This window comes from Arvicanthis niloticus, chromosome 30 (assembly GCF_011762505.2).
Source record: "Arvicanthis niloticus isolate mArvNil1 chromosome 30, mArvNil1.pat.X, whole genome shotgun sequence".
Taxonomy (NCBI): domain Eukaryota; kingdom Metazoa; phylum Chordata; class Mammalia; order Rodentia; family Muridae; genus Arvicanthis; species Arvicanthis niloticus.
The window spans coordinates 2,413,329-2,436,544 of NC_133438.1; the positions used below are offsets into that span (position 1 = coordinate 2,413,329).

General features: G+C 39.6%; 2 pseudogenes; both read right to left on the bottom strand.

The window, feature by feature from the left end:
• Positions 1-3,368: 3,368 nt before the first annotated feature.
• On the bottom strand, positions 3,369-6,075 carry LOC143440556 (RNA-binding protein EWS pseudogene; annotated as a pseudogene).
• A 940-nt stretch (positions 6,076-7,015) lies between these two features.
• On the bottom strand, positions 7,016-10,568 carry LOC143440557 (zinc finger and SCAN domain containing protein 4C-like; annotated as a pseudogene).
• Positions 10,569-23,216: the final 12,648 nt, after the last annotated feature.

Here is a 23,216-nt window from a genome sequence, read left to right on the forward strand (position 1 = left end):
ACCATGGTTCACGAGAAATGGAATACATAGAATTCTGGAAAGGAATTGCCAGCAAGGAGTAATCAAACTGTCAACAACATTACAAATATGGAATTATAAATTGAAAATATTTTGTTGTTTAAAAAATAAATCTGGTCACCAAAGCAGCTTTGCAGGTCTCTAGAAGGTCTCTGCATTACTGATGGTGCTAGCCTTTATAAATATTATCAGGACCTCCATGTGTACTGGCTTGTGTCAACTTGACACAAGCTGACATTATCACAGAGAAAGGAGCTTCAGTTGAGAAAATGCCTCCATGAGATCCAACTGTAAAATGGTTAATTGTTTTAATATATATATATATATATATATATATATATATATAATTATGAATAAATTTACTGCCTGTAAACCTCTCATCTTTACCAGAAATGTAAAGGGATGGTATAAAACATCTTTTATATCTATAATAATTCTATAAGCATTTATTGAAATGGCAGCTGGAGTAGGCAAGTTAGGCTGTATAAATCTTAAATTTGAACTTTTATTTGGATTAATTTAATAACCAATCTTTTTTGTCCAATGAATATATCGGATAAAAGCCAACTTTATTCTCTAATAATTGTTACATATATTAGAGGAATCCAAAGCATCTCATTTTTAACAACTTTGAATATAAAGGAATTAAAACAATTTGAATGATATTTTATCAGCAGGTACAGTTATACTCATGGAGGGAAGTAGGCATAATTTTAATTTCTGCAGCATAATTATAACTCTCAGCCCACAGACTGTTGTAAAGTCTTTGGGTCTTAGATTTATCCTTCTTCTCACAAGAAACAATGAAGACAAAAGACAAATCCCGGTAAGCACATTTCTAGGACCTGGTCTGAAGACCCAGAACAAAAGGAGCTTTTAGCACCTGAGCTTCTGTAGGGCAGTCTGCATTGTCTTAATTCAAATGTAAATGCACTTAACCTCCCTCCAGCCTGTTCTCTGAGGCTTGGCTAGGTTTTGACTTTAACTTTGAACCTTAAATTTAAACTGTAAACTTTAAAAGACACGTGTTGTATCTTTTCTCTATAAACATAGGCAAATCAAAAATTTTCAAACTCTCGGTTGAACTAGCAACTGTAGCCAATGAAATATTGGCAGTTTAACTATGTTTTTAAGCCTCTTTTGTAATATTAGAGTATAATCATATTTTTGAGAAACAAAACCAATCTTTAATGATGTAAGCAATCTATTTTCTCTAAAATCAACACCAAGTAGATTACCTTTATGCTATAAAGTTTTGCTGCCACAAAACAAAGTGTAAAATTTAATGGAAAACTTGTAGCATTATATAACTCAGGCTGCTGGTGGGTACTCCGTGAGACAGGGCAACCAAGTAACACTCAATAGCTGTAAACAACGGCAGCACTGCAGAACTTGAATGTACTGGCATGGAAACAGGCCAAGATCTAACTATGGCCCATAGTGGTATACTTATCCCCAAATCGAACATCAGTATCAGGAGAATCAGAGCAGTAATCTTGCAAACTAGCTTCATTCTTCACAATCTGCACCCAATGAAGGGACCCAAATTGAATTGTCTTCACCTGTGGAATAAGCACAAACAGCTCCCCTCCCCGGGCCACAACAGGCTCTCAGCCCATCTTGTAGCCTCTTGTTCCTACGAGGGACAATGGCTGCACGGCATTCAGCTGTGGCATTTTCAAAGATCATCTGTTCTATCACTGGCATTGCTTGCTCTGGTTCCCCAAAGATTCTGCCATAAAAGAGGGTCCTTTTGTCCTCCACGCTCTCTCCACCAACCGGTGGAGGGTCCTTAAGCTTAATGAGCTCTGCAGTAGCCCTTGTTCCTCTTGAGTACTCTGTTTCTCCAGGCTCTTTGGTCTTATCTGTTTCTCCAGGCTCTTTGGCCTGATCTCCAGGCTCTTTGGCCTGATGCTGGCTAACATGCTCTGGTTCTGGTATGCTAGAGTGGCTCTCTCTTGAAACCTCTTGACTTGCACTAATAGCTGAAAGCAAAAGCAACACAAACAAGAGGCTAGCTATTGCTGCGGCGGCAATGGGTGAATATCCACCTGCAACGAAAGCTTCCACCCCAGGCATATCTTCCAGAGACATACCTCGATCCTGTAGTCTTTTAACCCGCCCCGAGTCTGGGGGGGGGGGGGCTTCCGCAGCGCCTTGAAATTCCCGGCTTTTCGCCGCCAGATGTTCCGATCCCTTTCCGTGTCCCCTTCGCCCGTGAAAAGGGACACGTGAGGCAATGTTCGGGTGGTTACCACAATGAGGCTTTATTCTTGTAACAGCAGAAGCAAGCGGAAAGATGGAAAGATAGGAAGAGGCGCTGCTTAAATATACCCTAGAGTGACGTATTCACTTCTGATTGGCTGTTCACTCATTACCCATAATACGCCCCGGGATGGGCAGTGACTTTTGGCGTGCTTTTGCCTTTTGCACCTGCGCAGTCCGTTGTTTACTAGTGGGAGGACAGGATGCCCGTGTCATCTTGGAATGGCGGAATGTATCACCGCTAACCGCGGCTTCCTACAGCCAAGGTTGTACTTTGTGTTGTGGCTGGACTAGGTAATGTGTAAGAGTCACTCAGGTGGTATTGGTTTTGAAGGCATGAAGGGGGTCATGAAGAGCAGCTGAGGCTTGGCACTTCGAGAGGCCAAGGAAAGCCAATAGTGAAGAAGGTGCAGCCTCAATTGCAATTGATGGCCCAGGATTGAAGGGATCATACTATGAAGAGAGCCTATGAGAGGCTATTGGTAAAGCCTAGTTACAGTGGAAGACAGCAGTGTTTTGGAGATGGCAGTACCATGAGATGACCACCAAGAACAACAGCAGAAGTAGAGTATAGGCAGCTGGAGTCTAGAAGACAAGGTGTGTGCTACAAAGGGCAGGGATGAAAAAGTGACTCAAGCTCTTGTAGAAACCCAGAAGATCATGAGTTGGATCCAAGACACTGTATGGTGGATGTTTGATTTTGCTTTTGATTGTGACTGCACCCTGATATTTTCCCCTTTTGAAAGAAGAATGTATTGTAGTGGAGCCCACAGTTAAGAGACTTTTAATTGTAAAAAGACCCTGAATTTCAAAAGAGATTGGATATTTTAAATGGATGGAAATTTTAATGTGTAAGAATTTGCAAAGACTGGGACTTTTAAAGTTATTTAGATCCTGGGCATGAATAAGAAAGTAAGGGTTGAGGTTTAATAGGGCATGCATTTGTGTGTCAAGTTGACAAGGGGTCAACTGTACTGACTGGTTTTGTGTCAACTTGACAGAAGCTGCAGTTATAGAGAAAGGGGCTTTAGTTTTCTCCCCAACTTGCTTCTTTGTCATAATGTTTGTGCAGGAATACCACACAACTATGATATAAGATATCTATGTCTATCTCTTCTACTTCTCATCTGTTACATTAATGGTCCAGGAGGTCCCCTGGGACCACCTGTCTTCCTCCACAAAGGCTGCTTCAGTCCATTCTGTGGCCAACTCAAAAGCTTCATCTGTTTCTACCTCTGAAACCTTTGAACATTCATCCAGGACCACCATGACCCATGATTCCACCTCTTCCTCCATGCATGCCACCAGGGTTGCCTCAGCCAGGATCTCCATCTGGAATTTGAAATGGTGGCAAAAGGAAGCCCTGGGGCTTATGGGATTTACATTGGTTGCATTCTGTTCTCCAGTTGAAGTTCTGGTTTCCACAGCCCAGACTGAAAGACTGCCAGTATTTAGCTTGGTGCTGGACATGTCCTGTTCCTGGGGAGTTCCCTCTACAGCCTCAGAGACCTCTTGGTTGAAGGCCTTCCTGTCTCCCCCACAGCCTCCCATGTGACCCATGTGTACTCCAGGATCTCCTGGAACACCAGGACCACCAGGACGTGTTGATGGCATTCCTCTTTTCTCATGTGGTGCCATACCACCCCACATGCTGTTCATTGGAGGCTTCTTTCAGGCAAGAGAAACATTAACTTTGCTTCTTTGAAAACGATTCCCATTAATGCATTCCATGGCAGCCTTGGAAGTTGGTGGTTCTTCATAGGACTCTATGGCATCACCTTTAGGCTTTCCTGTATCCATATTCAAGTAGATATGGAACATAGGTTGTCCAGTTTTCTTGATTATTTTGACAATCTCACACAGATTCCCTCATGGTTGTGAAATTTTGAGAACAGAGGAAATATGTGTTCTCCAAATGTTATGATGCACAGGTTTAGAAGCACTGCCATACAGGAAGTCTCATGCTACAAGTCAGGCCAGGAGAGGCCTCAGAGACCCCAATAATAATGAATGACTTAACGCTTCTAAATGGGCATAGCATTAATGTACTCTTTAAACTATTTTATGTACAACCATAGATAAATGTGACACTAACAACTCTTCAGAAAAATTTCTTTGTGCTGTGAAGGTGGTTATGAAACTAAGCAAACTGTAGAGAATGAATGTCTCTTTCATGCCCAGTCATAAATGTGATATCTATATCATTTCCTACACCAAGGGTTCAAGTAACATCATGGTAATAGAAGGGAAAAACTTAAAAGAGACAGATGTGGAGATTCCTTTCATGGATCTTTCCAAAATAAAAAAGTAGATATTATTGTTTAAAAACTGTTATTCCTAACCTCCACCTTCCCTGCAAGATACTGTTTCTCTGTGTGTAGCCTTGCATGTCCTAGAAATTGGTGTGTAGACCGGACTGGTTTCTACTCAGAGATCTTTCTGCCTCTAACTCCTCTGCTAGGATTAAAGGCCTGTTCCAACACAGTCTATCTAAAATGCTGTTACTCTTTTGTTTATTAATTAGTTTGTTTATTTATTTATATTCCAGCCATTTAAAATATTCTGTCTCAACCTCTTGAACAGTGGTTCTCAACATTTAAATTACTGCTGTGGTGTTCCACATCCAGAAAGACATTTTTGTAGCTACTTTATAGTTGTAATTGCGCAAGTTATGTCAAATATAATGTAAATATCTGATATTTAACCCTGTGAACATGTCATCTAGTCACAATGGGGTTTCCTCACACAGGTTCAGAAGCCTGCTGTTGAAAGTTGGCCACAAGCAGGGTGGTGGTGGCACAGGCCTTTAATCCCAGCACTTGGGAGGCAGAGGCAGGCAGATTTCTGAGTTCGAGGCCAGCCTGGTCTACAGAGTGAGTTCCAGGACAGCCAGGGCTTACACAGGAAAACAAACAAAACAAAACAAAACAAAACCAAAAACAACAACAACAAACCCCCAGCCCCCAAAAAATGTTGGCCACAGAGTAAGAGATCTGTTTCTCCCCCTGTTCCTGTCCCTGCCCCTGCTTCTGCCTCTGCCTTAATACACTGTTAGGATTAAAGGATTGTATCTCTATTTCCTGAGGTTTGTGTGGGTTGTTTTTTTGTTTGTTTGTTTTCCTTTGTTTTGTTTTATTTTTTTGTTGTTGGTGGTTAATGTGGTTTTTATTTCTTTGTTTGTTTGTTTGTTTGTTTGTTGTTTGTCCTTAGGAAAGGTATCATGTGAGCTATGATGGCATTGAAAACTCCCAGTACAAGAAAATGATTGAACTTCTATTATTCCAGTTGAGAGATTCCATGTGCAAATACTGGAGGAATGCTCCATGATATCCACATATCACACTATTATCAGCTGAATTCTACCTCCAATGCTTACCTGTTCAGGGCTTAAACATTAACCTTAGAATGGAACTTTATTTGTAACTGGCACTGAAGCTAATCCACAATTCTCTAGCAATGTAAAGGCTAGAATCTCAAAAGATAAAAGGCTAAAATATATCTCATACTACAATCAAAGAAGTGTTAATGTTGAAACCATGAGAACCTAAATCACCCAATATCACTAGGACAAAAAAGACCACAGACCATGCCATATCCAAACGGGTAAGAGAACCAAATACTGGGGACTGGGTCTACAAAAGGTTTGTTAAAAATAAAATCCTCAGTGAGTAAATACATAATTTGTGTTGGTATTCATGCCAGCTGAGAAAATTCTATACAATCAAAACTGAAGCCTTCTGATTGGCTGCTGAAAGCCTGCACCAGGTACATCAGGGCAAAGTCATAATGCATTCTCAATGATTCTATGTGATATGGGAACTTAGGTAACTCAGGAAAATCACAAGCACATACACAAATCCCAACAACTCAGTGAGCTAATGTGTGCTGCCTTCAAAGCTACACAGATTTGTGTAGTTTCTAAACATGACTCATTCCACTTAACATTCTTGATATATAATTTTTCTGGAAGTTATTTATGGAAAAAGACTTGCTTTTGTCAACTATTTTTTATCATGTGAGGCAAGCTTCCATAAAACCTGCTTCATGACCAAGTGACCAAAAGTGGTAATTCCTCAGGTGATGGTGGTATGTGGATGATTGATTGGTCCTTGAAACCAGAGATACACAGAGTGTTGAGGGAACCATAATGGAATAGGTAGGTGAGGCTCCTCTGAGCCACTGAGAGTGGCTGTTGATTTTTTATTTTTGATTCTACTTGGGAAGACTTTTTACTAATGTGGAGAAATGTTCTTGAACTGTAAGCAATACACATGAGATGGGAGATGTCTGAGAGGGCAATGCATTCATCTTATAAACCTCAGACTTGGGATTGAAACCCCAACAGGTAGAAAAATTTAGAGGGAATGGCAGGCTTCTGTCAGGACCACTATAGAGAATGCAGGTAGAAACCAGAGAATGTTTGGAAACTCTAGTGCCAGAAAGACTGGAGTATAAAGCTGCCAATAAGAAGGACACTGGCTATGAGCAAGAAATAACTCAAGAATTAATAGAAAAAATGCTACAGTCAACTTATGCTATGGAACTAAATACAGACAAAAAATCACACAGACACACGCACACAAACAATAAGAAACATATAAAAATGTCAATGAAAAAGTTGCATGTTATATTTTATTGGGTAAGTCCAATTGATTAGCTACACTCTTCTCTATTTGCAGATGACATACTGAGGCAGAAACCCTACCAGCCTCTGGTGAGGATGTTCCATAGTTCAATCAGATTTGTGGTAATTCCTCAGGTGACGGTGGTATGTAGATGATTGGCAGAAACACCTGCTACATAGGGGACAGGCATAAGGTTTTTCTCCTGTGTGAATCCTCTCATGAGCCTTCAGGTTGGTCTTGTGGCTGAAGGCCCCTTTGCATGTGCTGCATATGAAAGGTTTCTCTGGATTGTGTATGATGTCATGAGTTCTGAGGTCGGAGACTCGTTTGAATATTTTATGGCAGGTGACACAAACCAATGACCTCTTATTCAGATGAGCTCTCTGGTGGGATGAAAGTTTACAGGCATATTTGAACCTCCTAGGGCATTTTTCACACTAATATGGTTTGGGATCTCTATGGAATCTCTTTTTATGACTTTCACGTGGCGAGTTTGCCTCATGACTCTGACAAAGTAGGACAGGCTTAGAGGTAGGCTGCTCTGGCCTGGAGAGAAACCCTGGTACCTCCTTAGGGTCTTCTTCAGAAAAAGATTTCTCAAGTGACTCTTGCTGGCATGTGGATGTTCCTTGACTTTTAGAACCCTGAGAAGCCCCATAAGAAACTTCTGCCATCTCAGGCTCAAGATGATGCATTCTGTGGTTAATGAAAAAGGAGTCCATCTTGTTCGTGGGAATATTATCACGACTGTTTAATTGAGTAGCATTTCTGTAAGTGTTTGTGGGGAAGAAATCTCGTGGGCAGGGGAAGAGGGAGTCCGGTGGCCAGGTCCCACAGCGGTCTGGCATCAGGGTCCCGGGCGGGCTTCCCACGCCACCAGCGGAGGGTCCCACATTGGTACAGCCACCGCGGGCTGGCGGTGGGTGGCTCAAGTTTCCAAAGGCTGGGAACCTGGCAGTGGTAGATCAGGCAACACATGGAGTCCGGCTTTCCAAAGCTTTTATTGTTCATGGCATGGTAAATGGATGTAGGTGGTATGGGCTTCTCCTGCCAAAGGCAAGGGGAGCTTAATTTTATAGGGAGGGGGAAAAGGGGAGGGAATAACTTAATTAGTTACACCCCTGGCCTTAAGATAACTCATTAATATTTAAATCTCTGGAGGTGGAGACCTCTACCTGTGCTACGTGATTGAAGGTTGCAGGTTAAATGGAGTTACCTCATCCAAGGCCCAACAAGTGTTATAGCAATCTGTCCTGTCTTCAGAGATGTTTCTTCTGGAGAAAACCATTGGATGTGCCTCCATGGGGACATCTGCAGTAGTAGGAGTACTCAGGAACTCTACATGATGGCTGGAGTTGCCTTGACTTGCTCTTCTGCCACCTTGAGGGAATTGAGAAAAAACATGTCCCTCTTCATGCTCAGGATACTGCTCTTTCTGGATAATAAGAAGGGAGTTGTTCTCACTTCCTGTACAGCCAACACCAACATTTACTTCAGTAAAATTCCAAGAAGTATTGCATTCATTTTCACCGTTTTCTTGTACTTTGGAAAGAAGACAATCTACGAATATGTACCTTAAAAAGGATCCCCTCAAAACATGCCTCTTCTGTCCAGGTTACCTACTAACCTGTGGTCAATAATATATCTTGTGTGATGTCCACTGGAATCCTTGAATTCTCTGATGTTGGCATTGCTGGTGATTGCTGTTGTTTCAAAAGCGTGATGACTTCTTTTAATGACATGTTTTCAGAAAACAAGGCTTCCTATCCTTGCATGGAGACATGGACCTGCAAACAAAGCCAGGTTCCCCTGGTACTTGAGTCTGTGGATTGAGATACTTACCCACAACCTGCTACCACAGGAAGACTGGACCATTGATTAGATCATTTGTCTAGCCCTTATGTCTATTCATCTTTTCCTGACACTCACAAGTCCTGATTTCTAAAGTCACTATAGATACTGTATTTTCAAATGTTGAGTCACAGTCTCTAGAAAAACAAAAAGTTGTGTTCCTGTGAGCTCTGCCCACCATAGATTTCTTAACTGGTCAACACATTGAAGGAGGATAAGCCTTTTTTTAAAGTGCCATCTCATGTTTTCAGATTGGCCTAACTTTTACCTTATCTTTTTTTTAAAGTGTAGTTTCTCAAAGAAGCACAAGACTTGCTCTCAGGAACATGACTGGATATTATGAGAGTGGTGTACTCAGTATGTATTTCCAATCATGACATTTTAAACTTAAAATAAAACTCAATGGGTATATACAGTATAATGTGTACCTTGCAAGGTGTGTTTAAAACATTTAACCTAGCACTTGAGTAGCAGAAGGTTGGTAATTCCTCTGATTCCAAGGCCAGGGAGAACTACATGAAAAGACCATGTTGGAAATCACTAATACAAGCAAGCAAGCAAGCAACCATGAAATGAACCATAAAACTAAACCAATCAAAATCCAAAGAAAATATCTGAAATAATAAGAAGCATTTTTAATTGATGTGTAGGAATGTGTATATGGTGTGGTTGAATATTTTCAGCTACTTAGCCATTTCTTTCAATGACTAAAAATTATGCAAATCATGCAAGGCTTTGAGAAAATATCCAACATAATTTTAAATCTATATTAAGTCTGTCCAAATTTGAATATTTGGACTGAAGCACCATTATTCATCAAGGAAATTCTTATGGTTATGGCAGTGTTTATTATACATGTGCCAACCATATTTCAATATCAGAACTTTACCATTCTGACACCTCATTTTATTAGACAGAGAACCGTATGACATGTGATAGACAATTTGGGATCCCCAGTTTTTACCATTTAGTTCCTGGGAATCCAGGCTAGTGTTCCAAACCTTGTTTTAGGTGTGTGGGACAGGACCTAACATAATAATCATGATGACACTGTAAGCACCTCCTGAACAAGTCATGCCCCACAGACAAGTTTCTCTTTTACATCCTTAACTTCTCCATATATCAATTTCTCAGTTTCTCTGCTAACATGTAAATAAAGTAGATATATTTATGACAATCAAATCTAATTGATAGGTTCTCAATGGTTGCTTTCTGCTGTACTCATGGTGATTTGGAGATATAAATTTTCTTCATTATACATAATTTTTGTTTGGAAAATGCAATCTCACTGGAAAAAACCACCAAAAACCATAATTGAGCAATCAGTGAAATACAAAAACAACAACCCCTTACTTTCCTTCAAACACAAATTATCCTGCCTTTATTCCCTAGTAAGTCCCTGCAGATACTCACCATGACAGGAGGTTTCAAGCACTCATCACCCAGATTCTCCATGAATATCTTCATGTTTCTGCCACTACCTTTCCACTTCTCAATCAAGGCAAACTCGTCCTTGCATTTCCCAGTGAGGAAAAACTGCTTCAAGATCAGTTGAGAAATCATCTGCTTCTTACTCTGCTTTTCTGGTTGTAACCATGAGGTAAACATCTCCCAGAGATTTTGCAGCTCCTGCTTTGCCCAGCAGCCATTGTTGCTTGTTGAAAAGATGGGCTGAGTACTTGGTGAGTCACAGATGTCTTCTGCCCATTGTTCATCCAAACTCTGAGTTGGAATAAACCCTAAATTGTCTGCCTAAAGGTCTTTTGCTGGTGTATTGTGCTTAAAGGATTCTGTAAACTGTGAAGTCATTTTGGTTAGAAAGAATCAACTATGACAGTTTAGTATCTGCTGTGTGACTTTAGGGTCAATACAAACTGTGGATGGATATAGTATAAAAACTGTGAATTTCAAAAAGGATGAAATACATAATTAATGTTAAGACAAAGAAACATAAAACAACTGAGATGTGTGTCACAGTTGGTTTTATGGTCTTGACAATAAATGTTTCATTGTAGTCCTACAAACCTGTTTGCTGGGAAGGGGAAATGGACAAAACACCAGAAAAGAACTTGAGGCTATCAAGAAAGTCCTGTGTATAGGATGGATAGACCTGTCATAAGATCATAAAAACACAGCAATACAATCTGGCTCCCCCTTGGAAAAGTTGGAGTTATTTTTGCTTTTCCTCAAATTTTAAGTTTCACCCTGGTGTCTCATTCTCCAGTCCCAGAGAATACTACTTTCATAAGAAAATATTTAAAATGAATGACAAGTAATATCAAACTCACAGGGAAGCAATCAAATATCTATACAAGTACCTTGATGGTTACCAACCTAGAGTTTCCTTTAGAGTTTTCAAAAATCAACTGCTTGGTCAGTGAAGCTTCCAAAAGACAATATTCCACTACTGAGATCTACCTTAATTTTGATGAAGATTCTCCTAAGTCCACAAATAAAACACACACACACACACACACACAAAAACAAAAACAACACACAGTCACACAAACACACAGTCTCACACTCAAGACCACTAAGAAGGGAAGTCTACCAGTTCGTCAAACTTACCTCTTTCTTCAGTGAACTTCAAGGGTGATTCCAAGAAGCCCGGGGAAGCAGTGTGTGTCCCTGCCTGTTTTCCTTCTTCTGAGGTTCTGTTAGAATTGTTCCTTTTGTAGTGCCTGGATTCAGTGAGTCAGTTACTGATGATGATTGATTTCATGATGTGATTTGATCAAACATGTGTGGGGCAGATAACCATTTAATTCATAGCATTCAAAGTAATAGAAATAGAGTCACAAGAGTTGATAGTCCCCGCACTGCCTGTTAGCTCTGGAGATCCAAGGTCAGTCTTACCTAGAGGAACAGATTATGTCAAAAAAGAGCAGCAAATACAAGAAAGCAAACAAAATAGGGAAACCCAGCTTTTCTGCTGATTGAATCACACAAAGAATCCTAGCATCTATTATATTGCTAGTTCCTCAACCTACAACTGACCTTAATACTTACATGTAATTAAAATGGTATAAAAGCAACAAGGAGAGGGGGGATGGAACAGGGGGTTTCTAGAGAGGGGAAAAGGGAAAAGGGATGGCATCTGAAACATAAATAAATAAAATATCTAATTAAAAAATCCTAACTCAGCCCTAGTTTTGCATCTCTAATGTAGTGATTGATGCTTCCATGGAAGAAGATCACCTCCTATGCAAATGCCATAAGTCCCTTTACTAAAAGGAAATAGTACCTATCATTGAAAAGAATTACCAAATTTGGCATTTGTCTTCCATGACTTCTTGATTCTGTGTTCTTATATAGGAGTCATTCAAAACTTGTTAAAATTTCTTGGTTTCCACAGAGATTGGATCCTAAGTGCTTCAGTAAATTCAGTAGAATACTTGATAGTGGAATCAAAGGACGGGAAGTATCCAGACAGTTTCTGTAGCACAATATAGGAAAGATGGAGGCTGAAGGGAACCTATCCCTTTTGGTAGAGAGGGACATGCATTGCCTATTAGGAAAACATGGATATCATGTGAGGACTGTGCACTTAAAATTTGTGGCAAAATATGGTGGCCTTTGTTGCCTTCTCTCTCTTTCCATCTCTCTATCATGTTTGCTTTTTGTTTTTTTTTCAGATGTAATATGATATCCTAGTCTGCTCACAATCTCACTGCTTTGTTCAGAATGATCTTGCACTACAATCCTACAGTTTTATTTCCTCAGTGCTGACATCCCAGAGAGACCTCACTACTTTACACATCCTTTTGTTTTTCTGTCTGTGTTTTGTTTTGTTTCATCTTGAAACAGTTGACCTGAAATTGATATACCCTTGCCTCTAACTCCTGAGTGGTGGGTTTAAAGATGGTTGCCTTTGTAAATGGCTTTTTCCAATCATGCTAATTGGTAGGTTCAATTGTGACTCCTAAATTCACATGTTGATGTTTTAGACCCACAAACAGAGGTCCTATATCAAAGTTGTGCTGAACTTCAGCATGGAACAGAGAACCTTAATTGCTATCTTGTTATGGCCCAAAAATAGGCTGGGAACTAAGTGATTACAACTTCTGATGTTTGAAGTCTTTTAAATTCACAAAACCAAACATTTTTAATGTTTAAACCTCAAGCTGCCCTTTGTCTTAAGGAAAAACTTGCCACATGTCAAAGAAAGCACTACAAATTCTTCAAATAAATTAGCCATTTGTAACAACAGTGATTGACTTGCCATGTAAAAATGTGTGATTTGTTTTAATTGTCACTGATGATGTTCACTATATTAGTGAATTAATGCAATAATAACAGGAAGAAGCATTCAGATGGAAGTGTTTATTTCATGAAAAGAAAATCATTTTACTGTTGTTTCTTTCTGAGTGTGAATATCAAAGGACACAATTCTGCCTAGGAATTAGACTACTTGAAGGAGGTTTGTGGCTTTAATCTCTGCCACACCCTTAATCCCAGATCAGAAAACATCCAGTGGAAAAAGGACAGCATTTTCAGCAAATGGTGCTGGTTCAATTGGAGGTCAGCATGTAGAAGGATGCAAGTCAATCTATTCTTATCTCCTTGTACAAAGCTCAAGTCCAAGTGGATAAAGAACCTTGACATAAAACCAGATACCCTGAAACTAATAGAAGAGAAGTTGGGGAAGACCCTCGAATACCTAGGCACAGGGAAAAAGTTCCTGAACAGAACACCATTGTCTTATGCTCTAAGATCAAGAATTGACAAATGGGACCTCATCAAATTGCAAAGCTTCTGTAAAGCAAAGGACACTGTCAACAAGACAAAACGGCAACCAACAGATTGGGAAAAGATCATTACCAATCCTACATCCGATAGAGGGCTAATATCCAATATATACAAAGAATTCAAGAAATTAGACTGCAGACAACCAAATAACCCTATTTAAAAATGGGGTACAGAGCTAAACAAAGAATTCTCAACTGAGGAAACTCAAATGGCCTAGAAACACCTTAAGAAATGCTCAACATCCTTAGGCATCAGGGAAATGCAAGTCAAAACAACACTGAGATACCACCTGACACCAGTCACAATGGCTAAGATCAAAAACTCAGGTTATAGTAGATGCTGGCGAGGATGTGGAGAAAGAGGAACACTACTCCATTGTTGGTGGGGCTCCAAGCTGGTACAACCACTCTGGAAATCAGTCTGGCCATTCCTCAGTAAATTGGCCATACCAATTACCTGTGGATCCAGCTATACCACTCCTGGGCATATACCCAGAAGATGCTCCAACATATAACAAGGACATATGTTCCACTATGTTCATAGCAGCCTTATTTATAATAGCCAGAAGCTGGAAAAAACCCAGATGTCCTTCAATAGAGGAATGGATACATAAAATGTGGTACATTTACACAATGGAGTATTACTCAGCTATTAAAAATAATGAATTTGAGAAATTCTTAGGTAAATGGATGGAACTAGAAAATACCATCCTGAGTGAAGTAACCCAATCACAAATGAACACACATGGTAGTTACTCACTGATAAGTGGCTGTTAGCCCAAAAGGTTGGAATAGTGAAGACTCAACTCACAGACCACATGAAGCTCATGAAGAAGGAAGACCAAGTATGGATGCCTCTGTCCTACTTAGGAGGAGTAACAAAAATACTCAAGGGAGCAAATATGAAAACAAAGTGTGGACAGAAACTGAAGGAGGGGCCGTCTAGAGACCATTCCATCTGGGTATCCATCCCATGTACAATCACCAAATGTAGACACTGATGTGGATGGCAGAAAGTGCATGCTGACAAGAGCCTGGTGTAGCTGTCTCCTTAGAGGTCTTCCAAACGCTGACACATTCAGAAACTGATGCTTATAGCTAACTACTGATCAGATCAAGGGTCCTCCAATGGAGAAGCTAGTAAGAAGACTGAAGGAGCAGAAAGGGTTTGTTGCCCCATGAGGAGAGCAACAATACCAACCAACCAGAGCTCCCCAAGGTCTAAACCACCAGCCTGGGAGCACATAGGGAGGAACCCATGACTCCATCTGTACATGAAGGGGAGGATGGCCTTGTCAGGCATAGGTGGGAGAGGAGATTTTTGGTCCCATGAAAAATGAACACTGAGTGGAGGGGGTGGGGGGGAATTCAAGGGTGGGGAGGTGGGAGTTGGGGGGCACATTCTCATAGCAGCATGAGGAGGGGGGATGGGATAGGAGGTCCCTGGGTGGTAGGGGGAGTGTGGGTAAGGGGATAAAATCTGAAATGTAAATATATCCAATAAAAATAAATTAAAAAAATGCAGAAGGATCTCTCAGTTTGAGGACAGCCTGGATTTCAAATAGAGTTTAAAAACATCTAGGCTTGCATAAACAGAAGGTATCACACACACACACACACACACACACACACACACACACACACACACAAAAGCAAAATAGAGACCACAACCACAACAACAACCACAATCACAGCAACTACAACCACCACCCCCACCACAACAACAAAAACAACAACAATAACAGGATGCTAGAAGTAGTAAGGCTGCCCTGGAACTCCTAACACTAGGGAGGTAGAAGTCATGATTTTAAATCTATTTTTTGTTGTTGTTGCTGTTGTTGGAAAGGATCCATAATCCTAGCTTGCCCATATAAAAGACACAAAATCTAGCAATTTTATTTACAAACTCAAGCATACATAGGGCAGATTTACAGCTATTCTAACTTATTCCCCAACAATCAAGTCCCTTGGTACTTGCTGTTTCTCTGTGCCAAGAGTTCATATTTCGTCTCTTCCCATGGCAGCCTCCTCCACTTAAGTCTCTTTGGTTCTTTTTCTCCTTCTATCAGCAATCTCCTCACTCCGTCTTCAAGTCTCATCTTTCTCCCTCCAAAAACCAATCATAACAAGTTGCTTTTTAAAAAATCAGTTGAATGGGAAGCAATGATCAAATAGTATCACCTGGTGGAAGTGGGGATTTGCACTTTGTGGACAACAAGAGATTGAAAAGCCAATAGTTAGCATTATAATACATACAAGCAGCATCAGAGCAACCCACTGCAATTTTTACTCATACTTAAGAGTAGAATTGGCCACCTGCCTGGGAGCACATAGAGAGGGACCCATGACTCCATTTGTATATGTAGGGAAGGAGGATGGCCTTGTGGGAATAAGTGAAAAAGGACATCCTTGGTCCCATGAAGGCTGGATGCCCACTGCTGGGGAAATTCCAGGGTGGGGAGGTGGGAGTGAGGAAGTAGGTGGAGGCAGATCTTCATAGAAGCAGGAGGAGGGGGGATGGGATAGGGAGTTCCTGGGGGAAGAGTGTTGGGGTAAGGGGATAACATCTGAAATGTAAATAAAATATCCAATTAAAATAAGAAGTAGAATTGGTGGATAAAACAGCAATTCTTCTTTTGTATGAAAAGGTATTTTATATGAATAGAGTTTGTACAACATGAGAGTTTCCCTAAGAAAAACATTTATAATGGCAACAAAATTAATACCATAAAATAATAGGTCTTTTAAAATGCATTACTTTTAGAAGAAAAATTATCACAATTTAAAATATATTCTATAAAGCAAAGAAAAGTGAACACATATGCCATGTTCTTCAAATAAAACATCAGGGACACAGATATGACATGTTTCAAAGCACAGAGTGACAGCACAGCAAGTATGTTATAAAGTAATATGGATTACAAATATCATTCTCCTGTAGTTTGTCAAAATAATATATAATTCATAAAAAGAATGAAATAATGTAGTTCAGTGGCAGAGTACTCATCTTTCTTGCATGAGATCGAGGTTTCAAATTCCAGGTAAGATAAGAATAACCATGACAATGTTAAGTATTTAGTGTGAGTTTCATTGAGTATTAGAACAGCAGTGAATATATAGAAAAATTCACTATGAAACCATAGTCTTTTTTAAAAATTGGTTTGTATTTTAAATTTTAAATTAGTATACATAGTATTAAGGTCCATTATGATATTTTCAAACAAATTTATTGTTCACTCTTGTCTTATACTTTTGTCTTCATTCTCTTGACATATTCTTACAAGTCTATAAATGTTTCATTATCCTTTCTTTTTAATGGCATATTTGTCCTATTTGACTTCCATTGACTCTTCAACAACTCTTTTTTCCAGTTATTTTTTGTTGTTATTGTCTTCTCTGTTTTCATAAACCATATTCACATTTTCTTGCATTTAAATATGTATGAACATTGTGATTCATATCCTTGTTTGACACAGAATGGTATTCAAGACTATGTCTGAGTTCTCAGTGTCTGAACTACCGACTAAAGAACATACATGGGCTGGACCTGGGCCTCCCTCCAGATATGGAGCTTCCTATGGGTCTCAAACAACTGTACCTGGGGCTATCCTCAAAAAACTGTTGCCTACTTTTGGGAAATGTTCTTTCTGGAATACTTTGTCTGACCTCCGTGGGACAGCACTGAACCTTGCAGAGATATGAATAGTCAGGGTGGAGAATACCTTTGGGGATTCCTGCCCAGAGGAGAAGGGGACAGGGGACAGGAGAATGATTTTGGAAGAGGGTGACTTGGAAGGAGCAATGAGCCAGATGTAAGGTGAATATGTAAAAAAAAAATTAAATTAGAACAAAATAAAAATTTTGATACACATACCCATAAACTTGTCATTTTAAGTTCATCTGGTTCCTGAAAATTTGAATATATTATTTTCTTTCAGAGATTGACAGAATTCTGCTGTTTATTGGTTCCATACTTTTATTATCTGGTCATAAGCATAATTTCTCTGCTGTTTTAAATTATGCAGAACTTAATGTGCATGTGCAGTTTCTCTATGGTAGTTTCTTTCTTAGAATATATGCCCAGAAATCATATAGCTGCGTTATAATGTAATCCTATTTTTATTTTATTGAGATATGTTTGTATTTATTTGTAATACAAATGAAGTACTTTACCACTTCCCATTAAAGAATGAGGATTCCTTTGTTCCACAGCATTGTCTGCATTTGTTGTATGAAACTGAAAAGCTTCAGTAAGGCAAAGAACTGCATCAAAAGGACAAAATGGTAGACAACAGAATGGGAAAAGATCTTCACTAACCACACATCTGGGACAGAGGCCTGATATGTAAAATATATAAAGAACTCAAGAAACTAAATAACCAACAAACCAAATAGTCTAATTTAAAATGTAATACATATCTAAACAGAATTTTCACAGAAGAATCTCAAATGGCTGATAAGGAGTTATAGTAATGTACCAACTTTTTACCTATTAGGAAAATGAAAATCGAAATGACTCTGAAATTCGATCTTACAGGTGGCAGAATGACTAAGATTAATATGATGAGTACCCGTTCATCCTGCCAAGGATATGGAGCAAGAGAGTACTCCTCCATTGCTGGTGAGAGTACAAATCTGTACAGCCATAATGGACATACATATGGTTGCTCCACGGAAAATTAAGACTCAATCTACCTGAAGACACAGCTATACTTGTCAAGCATATATACACAAAGAATGTTTCACTCTAACAGAAGAATTCTTGTTCAATCAACTATGTTCTTAACAGTTTTATTTGTAATAGCCAGACACTGGAAAATAACCATATGTTCTTAAACTGAAGAATGGAAAAATAAAATGTGTATTATTTACAGAATAGAGTATTACATAGCTGATAAAAACATTAACATCATGAAATTTGCAGGCAAATCAATGGAACTAGAAAAGGTCACCTTGTATGATGTAAGCTAGTCCCAGAAACACAAACATGATATTTATTTACATATGCATGGATATTACCCTTAAAATAAAGGACAACAATCTACATTTCACAGACTAAGAGAAGCTAAGTAAAGATAATAACTCAAAGCTGGGTCACATGATTCTGAATAGGAAAAAAAATGAAAATGTCCAAAGGATGGGGAGAGGACTCTGAATGGAGGGGTGGAGATTGATATTGGAAGTGTAGTAAACTACATATACTTCTTAAAGAATGAATGATAATTGCATAGTCAGAATTTATCTTTTAGAAAATGCGGCTTGAAGAAAGGAAACAAAGAGCATTCACTTCTTGGAGAAAGACATTAATAATGGAAAACATCTGTATTTGTAGTAATCGCATGTTAGATAAAAATGTGTGTGCATTTAAGCTCAACTTGATCCACATATTAGTTTGTTTATAGACATGGTTTCACAGGAATGCAGTGTCTCAGAAAACAAACAAAACAAAGGCAAAAACAGACCAAAAAAAGAGAGAGAGGATGATTGTAGTAGTGAAGCAGCTCTGGAACCTTAGAACTGAGGAATTGGAAGCCATGAGATTGTAGTTCAGGATCATTCTGACCAAATTAGTGAGGTTGTGAGCAGACAAGGTATCAGACAGACATTTGAAAAAAAAGCAAGTGTGATGGCTATACCTGGTTGTTAACTTGACTTCATCTGAAATGAACTACAAGCCTGAAAATGGAGGGGACACTTGTGATCCAGATCTTGAGGCTGGATGAAACAGGCTACTGACCCTGACTGAATCTTGACATGGAGATTCTTAGGCATAGTGGCCTTGAAAATTTAGGCCCAGCCAAGGTAGTGTGCACTCCTTTAATCCCAGGAGACTGAGGCAAGCATATCTGAGTTCAAGATCATCCTGAGACAAAGCAACTTTTAGACCCACCCAGGCATGGCGGTACACTTTAGTTTTAGCTATCTCAGATTAACTTTGTGCTGGAGGCCTGCATTAGGACATTGGAAGAAGGAAGACTCACTCTTCTTTGCCTACTTGCAGTTACTTGCCAGCATATCTGTTGGAACCTATGTCTTAAGAAAGTACAGAAGAGCAGGTGAAACAATTGTCCTTGTGGGACTGAACAACGACTATATTCTTGGATTTTCCATTCACAGCTGCCCCTTGTTAGGTAAATTGGCCTACAGACTAGAAGTCATTATAATAAATTCCCTTAATATATAGTGACAGTCCATAAGTTCTGTGACTCTAGAGAACCCTGACTAAATCAACAAAGTAACACACACACACACACACACACACACACACACACAGAGAGAGAGAGAGAGAGAGAGAGAGAGAGAGAGAGAGAGAGAGAGAGAGAAGAAAGAAAAAGAAATGACAAAATCTACCCCCTAGTTTTACAATACTACAGTCCTCATGTGATACCCATCAAATATGTTTTTCCCAAAGGAAACACACGTTCTTCTATACTGGTAGAGATGAGCTTTATTCATTCAGCTTCTGTCTTTTCTGTATAATGCTACTGATACATCCTGGTTGCCTCCTGACTTCTGCCTGATTCTACTGTCAAGGTTTTGACAGTGTTCACTGAAACAATATGATCTACAGCCCTCTGGAGACTAGGAATTTTTACCAAATTTGGAAAGACCCATTTGAAAGAACAGAGGATCAGAAGTCATGGGAGATACATTTTAATCTTGCATTTCTTTTCAATGTGACACTATCCCTTTTCACTACAGTGCCTTTCCATCCTTGCTTAGGAAGGATTTTTCCTTCCAGGGAAACATCAAGCAATCAAGCATTGCTAAAGAGATACAGAGTTTGGTTTTCATCTCTGGGTCAATTAGCAGGAAAAGGTGGTTTTCTTCTGTTTTATGTGTTTGCTTGTATTTGTTGCTCTAGTTAGACATTATTTGTTCTCATAAGCCAGGATGACCTTGATCCTCTTAGACTACCAGGCTGTTCTGGGCCTAGAAATTTTTGAGTTGCCCTAACCAGACAGAGGAGATCTGAACCAATTACATTCTGATGTTAATTAGCTTCTGTAACTGACTTATTGAAGGCAGACACTCTAAGAAGATGCCATTTCAAACAGACCCTCAGATGAATCATGGAAGAGGCTCAGACACCTACTACTTCACAGTGCTTCCAGAAAACACCCTTGAAATTCACTGAAGAAAGAGGTAGGCTCCTCCTTTGTGCTCTTGAAATGTGGGCGTGGGGGTGAAGGAATGGGATCTTGGGAGAATCATCATCACAATTATGGGAAAATCTCAAGCACTGGTTAGTTTCCTTTGCAAAACATTTATGATCAAGCGTTTTAATTTTTTAAATTCTGAACGCAAATGTAAGATGAGAACATCTGTGTATGTGTTTAAGAATATATCATTGCTTCAATGTGAATTTGATGTTGCTATTCATTCATTTTCAATATTTTTCTTATGAATGTATGGTTCTGTGGTACTTTAGAATGAGAGACACTGGTATACCAGTATAAATTAAAATTTGAGGAACAGCAAAAATAACTATCTTTTCAAAGGGGGGGGGGGGGGCGGGTGGCAGATTGCTGTACACCTTGCTCTGTTCTTATGATAGATCTTCCCATCCATGAAACAGGATTTTTTTTTCACTGTTGAGTCAAGTTATGTTCATTGTTACATGTGCTGCTTTGTTCATTTTCTCTTCTCTGGAAGCATGTATAGGACTATGATAAAGTGTTTACTGTCATTGCCTTGCTTGTTCTTTGACTATTTGTGTATTTTTGTCTTGCTTGTTCTTTGACTATTTGCATCTATCACATTGCTAGTTTCTCAACCTAGAATTGACTGTAATACTTGCATGTAATCAAAATTGTATAAAAACAAAAGGAGGACGGGGAATGGATTTGGAGGTTTCTGGGGGATGGGGAAAGGGTATAGTATCTAAAATGTAAATAAATAAAATATTTAATAAAAAATAGAAAAAAAGAAAACCCTGAAAATTATCTGTGACAGAATTCTGTTGAATTCTGTGATTTCTTCTTCTCCTTCTCCTTCTTCTTTCTTCTTTCTTCTTCCTCTTCCTCTCCCTCTCCCTCTCCCTCTCCCTCTCCTCCTCCTCCTCCTCCTCCTCCTCCTCCTCTTCTTCTTCTTCTTCTTCTTCTTCTTCTTCTTCTTCTTCTTCTTCTTCTTCTTCTTCTTCTTTTCTTTTCCTCCTCCTTCTCCTCCTCCTCCCCTCCTCTTCCTCCTCCTCCTCCTCCCTCCTCTTCCTCCTCCTCTTTCTTCTCCTTCTCCTCCTCCTTCTTTTTCTCCTCCTTCTCCTTCTTCTTCTCTTTTTCCTCCTCCTCCTCCTCCTCCTCCTCCTTCTTTTTCTTCTCCTTCTCCGTCTCCTTCTCTTTCTCCTTCTCCTTTTCCTCCTCCTCCTCTTCCTCCTTCTCCTCCTCCTCTTTCTCCTCCTTCTCTTCTGCCTACATTTTCTCCCATTCATGGGTCTCAAAGTATATTCATCTGTTGTTGGCACTGGTCCTAAAGTCACACAAAAGATACCAAACTGCCATAGTTGAGTCACTTTAACATTGTCACCACAATGATTTCACACCTTACAGGATTTTATCATCTAGAGTCACCACCAAATGATCTTCAGATAGACAATCTTGAGTTTATTCCAATTCATGCTTCTGTTGTATAGTGGGGAGAAGACATTTGTAACTCACCAAGTACTCAACTCAACTTTTCCCCAAGCAACAATGGCTGCTGGGCAAAGCAGAAGCTGCAAAGATTCTAAAAGAGTTTTTCCTTATGGTTGCAGCCAGAAAAGCAGACCAAAGAGCAGTTGAGTTCTCAAATGGTCTTGAGGAAATTTCTCATCATTGGGCACTTAAAGGACAAGTTTACCTCAGTTGAACCCTCTGAAAAACTCACAAGTAATATTGACAATGAAGTGTAACAGTCACAAGCCCCTATTGTCAACTTGAGAAATAAACATATGACTTTTACCTATAAGAATCAATCATTTAACAAATTTTCATACTTTAAATGGTCAAAATGTCCAAGGATATCCAACTTTAAATACATACTTAATTATGAGGAGATAAATACATAAATCCCATAAGTGACATAAGAATCCCAACACAGAATCTAATGTTGGGAACTGCACTAGTCCCTGTTCGCGCGCCAAAATGATGTTGGGGTCCACACTAGTCCCTGTTCGGGCACCAAAATAATGTTGGGGGTCCACACTAGCCCCACTTTGGGGCGGCCAAAAAACGTCACAGCCCAGGCAAAATGTTGAGGCCCGGGCCAACCCACGTTTGGGCAGCCACTGTATCCCAGCCCAAGCTGCCTCTCTGGTCTGCGGATCGGGGTTCAGCAAGAGCGAGGGTGAGGGCAGACTCTACCTAATGTCTGGTGTGTCTGATTCTCTCTATATAGTCTCATTCTGATCTGTTCTGTCTCTGCCTTTTATATGTCTCACTTCTAAGCCATGCCTCTAAGTTACACCTTTAATCATGCCCTTAGGTCTTGTCTCTAACTCTGATCTCTATACTTCTAAGTCATACTCTTAAGTCACACACCTTTAATCTCACACACCTTTAATCTCACGCACCTTTAATCTCAAGGTATCTAAACCAAGATTATCAGAGTGTGCTCAGCTATTGTAGGCTATTGTAATCCAAATCTCATGTCAGGGTATATGGCTCAAGATGGCTGCAAAGCTGATAGCCGCTTTCTGCTAAAAGTCGGCCCCCAACAGGTCCCCCTTTTTAAA